The 11,209-nt window shown below is 36.3% G+C and overlaps 1 long non-coding RNA gene across 2 annotated transcripts; it reads left to right on the top strand.

The window, feature by feature from the left end:
• Window positions 1–462: 462 nt before the first annotated feature.
• On the top strand, window positions 463–10,200 carry LOC140876180 (uncharacterized). Of its 2 annotated transcripts, none has more exons than XR_012148696.1 (3): window positions 463–668; window positions 9,107–9,293; window positions 9,809–10,200. It is a non-coding gene; the product is annotated as an uncharacterized lncRNA (long non-coding RNA). The 2 variants fall into 2 exon arrangements; XR_012148697.1 differs by lacking the exon at window positions 463–668 and adding an exon at window positions 1,691–2,189.
• Window positions 10,201–11,209: the final 1,009 nt, after the last annotated feature.

The raw sequence follows: 11,209 nt of genomic DNA, 5'->3' as shown, positions 1-11,209 counted from the left end.
TGCTTGTTATTTAAATAATTTACTCGTCGTCGTGACATCAGAATATTTTAAGTGTTTTATTCTTGGATTTTCATGCCTAAATTAGTCTTTAATATTTATGATTTTAATTATTTTAATTTTCTGTGATTAATTGGCTAAATATTTTTTTTTCTTTTTCTTCCCGCGCGTTAAAATTTATTATTTCTAACTTTTGAGAAAATTAGTATTTTTATTTCCGGTTTAGTAGGATCAAATTTAATATTTTAAATTAGGATTTTAAGCTTGTATTTTATTTAGTACGATTTAATGGTAATCCAAATTGCTAAGTTTTGATTTAGAACTTTTTAAAAGTGTGTTTCACTATTTCTTGAATTTCTAACATTCACTCTTATTTTTCTAGGGTTACCTATTCTAACACTTGGACTCAAATATCTAATCCAAACATACACACACCTACGCCTAAACACACACAAACACAACGACATTTCACCATTTCTTCACCTCCAAGCTCAACCATCGGCACCTCCATTTTCTCAAGCATCCCTGCCGCCGTTCCCTCCAGCAGCTCCAGCCGATCATCACCTCACCCTTAGCTCGAGTTATTCGAGCTGCCCTGCAGCAGCTTACTTGGATCGAGTTTCAGCTCGTTTCGAGCTCTTGTTCATTTCGGTTTCTTTTCTCTAGTTTAGGCAAGGATAATGGGTTTCTTTCTTCACCATGTAGATTTTTATATTTTGTGTGTTGCATATCTTGAAGCTTTTGAAATTTATTTATGTCGTGTGCCCTGTTTCAGCTTTTCTTGCAATTTGGCCGAGAGATTTCTGTTTTTGGTTTCAAAATTCTTGTGCAGTTTGCATTTCACGCTTGAGGGTTGTTGATGCTATGATTTTGATTTGTTGAGGATTGATTTGAACATGTGTTGTTGGTTCGAAAGTTTCCATATTCTTATAGCATTGGTTCGTTTATTTTTTTTTTCAGAAACTTCCATATTGTTGATTCGAATTTCTTTCCAGAATTCTTCCTTAGCTTGTATGTTCGAATAATTCCAGCTTCCTTGCATATCATGTGTTCGAGAATTTCCAGCTTCCTTACCTAGCTTCTTGTTCAAATATTTGTCAGATTTTCTTTATGCTTTGTGTTCGAATTTTGTTCAGAATTTGCCTTGGCTTGTTGTTCGAATATATTCCAGATTTTTCCTTCATGGCATGGTTTGTATACTTGGTGATGTAAAATGTGAAACGCATGAAATGCTTGTGTCTACCTTGGGTTTAAACCTTAATCGCTTGTATTTGGGTTAATTCATTGGTAATGGTTGATTTAAAATGCTTGTGTCTAATTAACTAAAATTAAGGTGAAATATGAATTAAATTTTCAATGATGAATATTCAGTGTGATCTAATTATTTTTGGAGAATCAATGATCGAGTGAATAACTTCAAGGGCATAGTCGACCGATACCAAGGCTTGTTTTTAATTGATTTCTTCGTTCAAAGCTTAATCTTGAATTGTGACGCCTAAAATCCAATCTACTAAATCACATGAGTTAATTTAATAAATATTAGGATTATTATTTTTAATTTTATTTGATTTAAATTTTTTATGTGAATTATGTGTTAATAATAATTTTTATTATTTATTCAAATAATTTTTATTGTACTAACTATTTAATTAATTTTTTTAATTTTTTAAATTTATGTGTCTAAATGATTTTATTGTGCAATTTAAATTGCTTTAATATTTTAAAGGTTTAGGCTTGCATATTTAAATGATTTTAATTTTTATTGTTTAGTTTATTATTTTATATGATTTTAATTTTTTAGCTTATTGTTTAAATATTTTCACGGGAAGGATACACTAGAAGACTTTGGTTATTACAACGACGTGCAATACACCCGATCCAAGTTAGGACTTATCAAATGCCCAAGATGGAACTCCTAGATTCACACTGATAAGATTCTAAGTTCTTATCAAAATTTCTTCAGTTGATGATGATAGCACTCTAATTTTCTTGAAGGCTTAGAATATCAAATCCTTGTAGAAGATAGTGTTCTTCAAACAACGGCTGGATTTGAGCAACCCTTGAAAAGATCTCTTTGTAGATCGGATAAGCTTTTTAGCTAAGGGTTGAGTGAGCAGTCGAGTATTCAAGAAGTGATTTCAAGTGCTCAAGTATGCAAATCTTTGTAAGCGTGGATCTCTCTCTTCTTCTGAGTAAGCTCTGATATTTAGTAGTTTTTTTCAACGTCTCCTTCCTTTTAACAACGGTAGGAAAATGTCTAGAGTGTCAAATATCAGTCCTTGATTTGTGATATGCGATAATATCTTTTGAATATCTGTACTAGGAGCGCCTTAAATTGTATATTCAATGTATCGTTCACATTAAATGCTATTAATGGCTTTCCTTACTTTATCTGATGGCTCCTTAAATGCTTCGTTCTTTGCGTTTAAGTTGTCTTGTCAACCTTCTGAGAAACTGGGAATTAGTGACTTCTTGAGTACGATAGACATCCTGTCAACTTGTGAGTTCAGTAGATATCCTTGCTTTGATAACCTAGATCAGTTGAGCATACGTCGGTTTATGTTCTTAGCTCGGTTGATAGATAACGGTTGACGTGCTAAGATCAGCTGATACCGGAGGTGTTCTCATTTGTGCGACTAATAGTTTGTGACACTTGTTCGGCAACGATATCCATGGCGCAAATGTTGCGTTCCTTGTAGTTTTTCAATTCGGTGACGCATCTGCCAATCTCAGAAGATAGACTATTGAGACGAGACATAATTGCTGATCTAGAGCTTGCAATACCAGCATCTTGTCCTTGGATGCGATTGCTAAGACTCTGCGTTGTAGAGCAAAGTTCGTCTATGATGCATTCCAGAGCATAAGTCGTGGATTCTTGTTGATCAGCCGAAGCTGAGGTAAGTTTGTCAAAGTTTCTACTTGAAGCGTTGAGTGTGATTGCTTGATCTTTGGTAGTAGTCGTAACAGGGGAGGAGGTAGTGTGCTCAACGAGTGATGGCGTTATGGTTGTGTTAGCCAATGAGAAGGATGCATCGATCCTAATCGCCTGATCAACTGGACTGATTGGACTGGTAGGCTGAGATTCTTCAGTAGTCGGTTGAGGAGAGGAGTCAGTTGAGTCAATCTTATGAAAAGGATATGTAGGCTGAACTTCATCCAAGTCAGTTAAAGACTTCAAAACGTCTGATACTGAATTAAGTGGGATCTCAGTAAGAGAGTCATCAGCGACTGATGAAATTGGTTGTATCAGTGGAGGTTCTGAAGCGGTAGAGGTGCATGATGTCGTTGGTTCGTCAGAGGTGGAACCAAAAGAAAAATATGTCGAAGGAAATTCTTCTTGTGCTGCAATGAAGTCTTGTTCCTCTGAGGTGAAGATAAAGTCGGGCGGTTCTGAGTTATCGTGAGAATCCAAGATTGGAATCATCACCTGAACTTCTTCACGGTACATGCGCTGGTATTCTTCGGTAGGGGTTATGAATGGAGTGCTTTAGCCGATATTACCGTAAGAAGTTGTCAGTGACATCTACTGACTGTTTGAGATGCAAGATGACTTCACTGTCATCCTTGGCTATCTTGCTCATATGTTGATAGTGCTGTTCTCTCTGAAAAAGAATGTATCGGGCGAGGCTATCACGGAGTTGAACATCAACCAGCTTATATCTACTGAGAGCAGTTTCAAGATGAGAAGTTGCTGTAAGGATGAACATTTTATCTTCTAACCTGGAGAGGTATGCCAGCTTGTTCTCGTGCATTATTTGAGAGTATGAGACGTTGAAGCGATAGTTCATTCATTCATCAAATTCCTGAAGTCTAAAACGCACAGCTCTAAGAATGCCGGAGATGATGAGTAAGACTTCCATTTTACCAACAGATGAGGCTTTTGGAGGTGGTATGAAGATGCATTTGCCTTTTTCTTGAACTCGGTCGAGGTTCTGTTGAAGGCTATGGCTGAGAGCTCAGTGAGAGTGATTCCTTTAAGTGGAGGAACTGGAGTGTTGAAAATTGGATCTTGATACTTGAGGATTTGATTACTAATGATGGAGACTGCATCAACTGATGAAGAAGATATGGCCACCGAGATTGGTGCAACAGTGACTGCAGTGCTTTCAGCTGGCTCGGATGTCAACTGAGGGACAGAGACTGTCTGAGTATCAAGATTCATCGATGCGGAGACTGCTATCGTGGCTGCTGTCACAAAAAAAGTTGGAGTGTGAACCGTTGATAGCAACTTTATCCTCTTAGGTTTCGGTTGAGAGGTCTTGAGAGTCGTTTTATTCCTTGGAGAAAGAGAAGAGCCACCGAAGACTTGAACCAAGGGAGCATTGTCACTGGCATCATCATCTAGATTTGAGTCAACATTTATACTGCGCCTTGTTGTTTGAGGGCGCTTTTGTTGAAAAGCTGTAGTTCCCATGGCAGCTTGTTGTTGTTCTGCTCCGATTTCCCGTTTGATGGTCCTAAGTTGATCAGCAGTTACTTGATTCTTTTGCAAGAACAAAGATATAGTAACCGCATTGAGCCATTTTGAGACATGCAAGACTTCAAAACTGGAGAAGTCCACACCTAAGGCTGCAAAAAGATGACAAATTTGTAGTGCAAAGCCTTCGGATTGTCCTATGCCTCGAATCATCTCACAGAGAGTAGAATAGAGAATGGACGACCAGTTGAAGGTCAACTGAGAGGAAATGAAGGCCATGTACTGAAATTTTTCAAGAGTGATCTTGTCATAAGATCCAGCTTTGTCCAAAAGAGTTTTTGCTCTTTAAGTGGAGGAACTGGAGTGTTGACAATTGGATCTTGATCCTTGAGGATTTGATTACTAATGATGGAGACTGCATCAACTGATGAAGAAGATATGGCCACCGAGATTGGTGCAACAGTGACTGTAGTGCTTTCAGCTGGCTCAGATGTCAGCTGAGGGATAGAGACTGTCTGAGTATCAAGATTCATCGATGCGGAGACTGCTATCGTGGCTGCTGTCACAAAAAAAGTTGGACTGTGAATAGTTGATAGCAACTTTATCCTCTTAGGTTTCGGTTGAGAGGTCTTGAGAGTCATTTTTTTCCTTGGAGAAAGAGAAGAGCCACCGAAGACTTGAACCAAGGGAGCATTGTCACTGGCATCATCATCTAGATTTGAGTCAACATTTATACTGCGCCTGGTAGTTCGAGGGCGCTTTTGTTGAAAAGCTGTAGTTCCCATGGCAGCTTGTTGTTGTTCTGCTCCGATTTCCCATTTGATGGTCCCAAGTTGATCAGCAGTTACTTGATTTTTTTGCAAGAACAAAGGGATAGTAACTGTATTGAGCCATTTTGAGACATGAAAGACTTCAAAACTGGATAAGTCCACACCTAAGGCTCAAGAAGATGACAAATTTGTAGTGCAAAGCCTTCGGATTGTCCTTTGCCTCGAATCATCTCACAGAGAGTAGAATAGAGAATGGACGACCAGTTGAAGGTCAACTGAGAGGAAATGGAGGCCATGTACTGAAATTTCTCAAGAGTGATCTTGTCATAAGATCCAGCTTTGTCCAAAAGAGTTTTTGCTACAATGTTGGCTAGCAGTTGATATGCGGGCTTTAGGCTTTGTTTAAGACCATTAAATTTAATAGGTGCTCCATCCAATGTGAACTGAGCAGCCCAGTGAGAGGCATTTCCGTCAGGTAGATCTGTGCATTTCATCAAACAACTGGTGGGCAACCCAAAAGTTTCACCGAAAAAGTGCTGATTGAATTCTATTTTCCATCCCTTGATGATGCAAACAATTCTTCCATGATGTAATTCGGCAGATTCGAAGAATTCCTTGACTAGATCGTAGTTCATGGTAGAGCTAGAGATGAGAAATTTGCGAAGCCCTGATGCTTTAATCATGTGGAACATTGTAGAGATTTCTGCATTTTTGATGGAGTGGATTTCTTCAAAGTTGATTCCCAGACATGTTTTTTTGATAGACATGTTGAAGAATTCTGAAATTAAGAAATAAGATTAGTATTCGTGAAAGAGATTTGTAAAGAAATCGATACTCGAGTTGTTGAGAATAATATATATGTTTGTGTTATGTGTGTGGGTAGCCGCGGTGTACACGTCATCTAAAGTTTGAATTTTGAATTTTGAAATTTGAAAAACGCGTGGTAAGATTATAAAGATAAGGCAAACAGTATATATATAAATATTATATAATAATAAGGCGGTTGGTTCCAAAGTCCAATATCTGTATGCGACCGATCTTCTGACATCAGTAAGTGGCGTTTCGGATACGCCATCAAGTCCAAAAAGTATGATTTGACGTGTAAGCATATCAGTGGATAATGAACAAATGCAATTGATATCTGCCGAACCTTCACCTTCCTTGGGTTCCTACAAATACGAGATCAACAAATCAGTAGGGCATCAAAATATACGCATAAAATAGAGAAAAAAAAATAGGATGCCGGGTCCAGGAGGAGATTTGGCTGTGGAGTTCAACGCTTCTTTGACCAGAGATAGATCTCGCGAGTATGAGGATACGGTGTTTGGCCAAGTTGTTGAAGAGTTGGAGGTATTTGAAAAGCTGCGTCTTTATCTCTCTGCTGTTCATCCTCAGGGTTCGATGGACCCTGATAGAGACTATGCTGCCCAGATGCAGCAATATGAATAAAATCTGGTGTCGACTGATCCGGTGAACATCTTCAGTCCTGAGGGCTTGTACATGATCTCGCTCTATAAGGAGCTTGAAGGACTGGAGCTCATCCGGTCAGAGGACATTGGCTAGGTTCGCTTTCCTACCAGAGAGCTTACGTTCTTCATGCTCTCATGGAAGAATACAGTAGAGAAAGAGATTGCTAAGGCAGTGTCAGCCTTTTAGGCTCTTATGTAATCAAATTCTCCTGTGAAACTTATATTAGTATGAATGAAAATATTTTGCATATACTTATATTACTCGGAATGATTCACTGTTGAAAAAGATATAAGTAACAAATGCATTCATAGAAAAAATATTGATATCATAACTTTTCACGTAGCCGATGTCTGAATATTAAGAGTGATGTGACTAAAAGGCTGATATTCATGAGTATGAATTGCAGATAAAATAAGCTTTAAAAAAATGAAACAATAGTCAGAAAAGTACAATGCAAAAAGTAACTATTTTAAGCTTTCATTAAATGCCAAATGCACGAATATCGGTAAAGTATGCTTATCAAAGGTCTGAGCCAATATTCTGTAAAGATATTCTCGATGGTTCAGTGTAGGAGACTATTGTCCTCCTAGACCTTTGGCCTTCTGATTTTCTCTCCTATAAATATGGTGCGTCAAGCAAAGGAGAAAACATAACTTAGATTAATCAACGAAAATGACAATGGATGAGTCTGATTTTGAGAGAAGAAAGACCGTGTATACAAATAGGGTAATTGCAAGAGGCATGTGTATCTGGTTTCTTCTGGAGGAGATACGTCGCAACCTGCCTACTGGTTTATCTCTTATGCATCCACGCGTTGCTGAGGGGTTGCTGCGATGCAAACTTACCTTGCATACTCAAAGCACTCGAGATGTGCTAAGGCCTTCTGCTGTGAGACTCTTGATGCTTTTGGCAGAAAGAGATGAAATGCAGAACATTTGCTTTAAGGATGATGTCTGCAGTGGTCAAGGTTCACTCACTCGCTAGATGATTGAGTGGAGTCGAGAGATGAGAAGCCGAATCTCTGTAACTCATTACGAATATAGACGCAGTAGGGGGTTAATGTAAAATGCTTTACGCATCGATGTAATAAGGTTATTTTAATGAAATGCAGTATTCACCCTTAACTCATGCTTATCTTCAACTTAGTTCTATTAAGCCAAGTACATTGCAAAAATAAGAAAACTTAGCGTCCGTTAGTGGCTTGGTGAAAATATCTACTGCCTACTGGTCAGTAGATATGTAAATCATCTGAATCTCCTTATTTAGCACATGTTATCGTATGAAGTGATGTCGTACATCAATGTGCTTTGTTCTTGAATGCATTATGAGATTCTGAGTGAATGCGATTGAACTAGTGTTGTCTCAAAAGATGGGGGCTTCACTAGATTGTATTCCATAGTCTCGATGTTGTTGTTGTATCCATAGTATTTGGGCACAATAACTACCAGTTGCTAGATATTCTGCTTCGGCTGTAGAAGTGGCAATTGCCGTTTTATTCTTACTGAACCATGAAATAAGTCTGTCTCCCAGAAATTGACAAGATCCACTAGTACTTTTTCTATAAATCTTGCACCCTGCATAATCTGCATCTGAATAACCAACAAGATTAAATTATGAATCTTTATAATACGAAAGACCCAAATTTGTAGTACCCTTAAGGTATTTAATAATCCTTTTAGCAGCTATATAGTGAGATTGTTTTGGTGCTTCTTGAAACCTTGCACAAAGGCATACAACGAACATAATATCAGGCCTACATGCCGTTAGGTAAAGTAATGAACCTATGAGACCTCGATACATTGTTACCTCAACTGGTGCTCCTGCCTCGTCTTTTCAAGCTTTATAGAAGCACTCATAGGAGTAGATATGGCAGAGCAATTCTCCATGCCAAACTTTTTAATGAGTTCTCTGGTGCACTTAGCCTAGTTTATAAAGATGCCATTTTCAAGTTGTTTCACTTGTAGCCCGAGAAAGAAGTTCAATTTGCCCATCATGCTCATGCCGAGGAAACCGTACAATGCCGGAAAGGGGTCATCCGACCTCCCTTCAACCAACCATGAGCTGAAGCTGCGAATTATGCTTGGAATCATTGAAAATTAGCCTATAATTATCGCGTGGTAGATGCTCTGTTTATAATGTCCAAAAGCATGAATCCACTCACGATATATTTTAATTAAATTAATGTAAAATTATGTGTTAAAATGATTAAATGATAAATTTTATGTTAAAGTTAATTTTTGATGTTTTTTAGGTATGGTTATTGCAAGGAATATGACTTACATCCTTCCAAGACATAAATTCTTTGATGATACTTTCCTAAATTGCTAAATATTTGAACTATGAGTTTTGATTGTTTAGATTAAATATTTCCTATATTAGTTATTATATTGATATAGTATTTTTGAGACTTAGTTGTTCGCACTCATACAAAGATTTGCTTAAATTTTTGCAGGAAGTCAATGAATCAGACTTGTGTGAAGATTAAATTTCCATGATCACCAAGAAGTTTGGTGATTACTTGAGGAGAGTAAGGGACAATAAGAAAGTTGGACACTAATCAAAATTGACAACTCTACCTACTCCTGAAAAACCACAAAGGGTTTCTCCTACTTGAGGACAATCTCGACCAATGTATGATGGTAAGAAATAGTCTAATACCAAGAATTTTGATAATTTAATTTAAATTCATGGAATTCCATGGATATGGACACTATGCAAATGAGTGAGTAAACAGACCTCGTAAAGGTATGATCACTTCCCTGAGTGATGATGACTCTGATGGAGGTCAAGCACATAATGAAGAAGAAGATCATAACTCCTTGAATTCTTTCTGAATGAAAAGTGAAGTTTACAAGTCAATCTACTCGGTGTTGCCTCCAATGTTGCAAAAACTATCCGCAACACAAGTCAAAAGTCAGTTTGCTTTGTTGTATCTAATTTTTCTAGCTCGAGTGATCAAGAAGAACAGGAAGCTCATTGTGATGATATAACTCTGGAGAGTGTATAAAAACTATACGAGGAGTTGAACACTAATTGGGTGAAGTGATATGTCGATATTTTCCTATGTTTACTTGGACTAATTATGATGATTAGGTGCATTTTGATTGATTAAATTCATTTCATAGTTCCTAATTATTGTATGTGATTTATATAGGAAAAGAGAAGAAATGGAGCAAAAGAATGGAAGGAAAGAGCCGAGATAAGAGAATAAGTGCGAGGCAGAAAAATTCCCGATCGATCGGTAACTTTTTACCGATCGAGCGAGAGGAAGAAAATTTTGGACAGAAGAGCTCCCGATCGATCGGTAAATTTTTACCGATTGAGTGGGAGAAGAGATGGAAAAATATGATGCGGATCAGACTTATGTGCGCTCGATTGATAGTTTCTTACCGATCGAGCGAGACGAAAATTAGGCAAATTATATTTTAAAAAAGGAAATTTCCTTGGGAAGGACTCTATACTTTAAATATCATCTAGAACTCGAATTGTAATTAGAGTTTTTAGACGAATGAAAGGTGGAAGAATACTCTTGGCGGCTAGGTTTTCATCTTTTCTTCTTCTTAGAATTAATTTCTTTCTTCAATCTTTTCTTAGGATTTTCATGAATTTTTTTGGCTAAGTTTTATTCTTGGTTGAGGAATACAAACTCTTGAAGTTTTATTTATCTTGTGAGATTTGATTTTCATCGTTTAATTTTTATTTGAGTATCAATAGTTTTTTAGAATCGATTGATATGCTTGTATGTTTAATTATTGGCTTGATCACCTGATAATTTTTCATACAATCTATAGCTAAATTAGATATCAAATTCGTAATTATTTGATCAATCTAATTTGTGAAGCAACTATGATTAATATTTTCCACTTGTGAATTTGTCAATATGTAGGAACAACAATTGATTGGATTAAATACAACCGCTTGTGTTTGTATCGTTTAGCTTCATCAATTTCACTAGTTTGAATTCTACCTTGGGTTTAAACCTTAATCGCTTGTATTTGGTTTAATTAATTGGTAATGGTTGATTTAAAATGCTTGTGTCTAATTAACTAAAATTAAGGTGAGATATGAATTAAATTTTCAATGATGAATATTCAGTGTGATCTAATTATTTTTGGGGAATCAATGATCGAGTGAATAACTTCAAGGGCGTAGTCGACCGATACCAAGGCTTGTTTTTAATTGATTTCTTCGTTCAAAGCCTAATCTTGAATTGTGACGCCTAAAATCCAATCTACTAAATCACATGAGTTAATTTAATAAGTATTAGGATTATTATTTTTAAGTTTATTTGATTTAAGTTTTTTATGTGAATTATGTGTTAATAAATATTTTTATTATTTATTCAAATAATTTTTATTGTACTAACTATTTAATTAATTTTTTTAATTGTTTAAATTTATGTGTGTAAATGATTTTAATGTGCAATTTAAATTTTTTTAATATTTTAAAGGTTTAGGCTTGCATATTTAAATTATTTTAATTTTTATTGTTTAGTTTATTATTTTATATGATTTTATTTGTTTAGCTTATTGTTTAACTATTTTTTAGTGTCCAA

Source organism: Henckelia pumila, chromosome 1, assembly GCF_033568475.1.
Source record: "Henckelia pumila isolate YLH828 chromosome 1, ASM3356847v2, whole genome shotgun sequence".
Classification (NCBI taxonomy): Eukaryota; Viridiplantae; Streptophyta; class Magnoliopsida; order Lamiales; family Gesneriaceae; genus Henckelia; species Henckelia pumila.
The sequence above is the reverse complement of the archived record's forward strand: the minus strand, read 5'-3'. Positions and strand labels throughout refer to the sequence as shown.